Here is a 1382-nt window from a genome sequence, read left to right on the forward strand (position 1 = left end):
CAGCATAGAAGGAGATACATTTATCACACAGAGATTAAAAACTAGCCTAAGAGATTTACAATGTTAAAGGCAATGAGGTATAAACCTAGTTGATAACTAGTTCTTCAATAACCCAAAATAGTTCCCTAGAACAGTTTCTGGTATATGTTAGTTACTATCATTTATTCCTTCCATCTGGAGTTATTCCTTCTCTTCTATCACAACTATTAGTCTCTGCCTTTTTAGTGCCATGACTGACCAAAAAGATTTCCAAATCTCACTTAGACTAGCCTTCTCTGTGATTACCAGTGACTACTCAAAAGCCTGGAATCTTTTAATTTCCAGAATTCATCTTCCCTTGACATCTAAGTACATTCCTGGCATTAACTGCAGTGATCTAATGAACAAAACATTTTTTTTCAACACAGTATCCTAATATAGGCAAAATGCATGAATTAGGGACTATTGTCAGGTATCAGTATGGAAGGAGCAATTATATATTCCAAGTATGTGTTCTTTATTTTGCATTTACTAACTGTTTTCTTTTGTTTTTGACAGTCCAGGGGGCTTAAACTCAGGACTAGGGAATTATTCCTGAGCTTGCTTTTTTTTCCTCAAGGCTACCACTCTACCACTTGGGGCACAGCATCTCTTTCAGTGTTTTTCTGTGAGGAATTGAACCCAGGCATTCAGGCAGGCTAGGCAATCACCACACCATGAAGTCACATTTCCAAAGCCCTAAATGACTTTCTTAAGATGGCATTATATTTTCATTCCATAACTATGTATCATAATTTTGGCCAGGTGCTAGAAAATAACATACAAAAAATACTAAGTCCAGTAAGGCTGGATGGACAATGAATAACTGTTATAGTTTAGCCAGGGCACAGAGGGGCTTACCTCATGAAGCTGGTTCAACAGGCTGAGCAAGACAGCTCCTAACCCACAGTTTACCTCCAGAATGAGAGGGCCACCTTGGGTTCCAACCACATGGGGACGCTGGGAGACCTCCTCCAGCACACATTCATCCAGTTCCTGTGAGAGAGAGAAAAAAAGTCAGAATTAAACTTAAGCCGGGTGCCCATGGCTCAGACCTCTAATCCTAACTACACAGGGGGCTGAGATATGAGGATCATGGTTCACAGCCAGCCCGGGCAGGAACGTCTGTGAGACTCTTATCTCCAAAGAAGCACAAAAAACTGTAAGCGGCGCTGTGGCTTAAGTAGTAGAGTGCTAGCCTTGATCTGAGGAGCTCGGGGACAGTGCCCAGGACCAGAGTTCAAGCCCCACGACTGACAAGAATTGGACTTCTCACCACAAGAAGTGGACTGAATAGCACCCATTGTCCTAGGGAGTATGGCAGAGAAGTCAGGCAGAGCTTCCTGTGAACTGGAGGTCATGAG

The sequence above is a fragment of the Dipodomys merriami genome, unplaced genomic scaffold (assembly GCF_024711535.1).
Source record: "Dipodomys merriami isolate MVZ:Mamm:240054 unplaced genomic scaffold, mDipMer1.0.p SCAF_1338, whole genome shotgun sequence".
NCBI lineage: Eukaryota > Metazoa > Chordata > Mammalia > Rodentia > Heteromyidae > Dipodomys > Dipodomys merriami.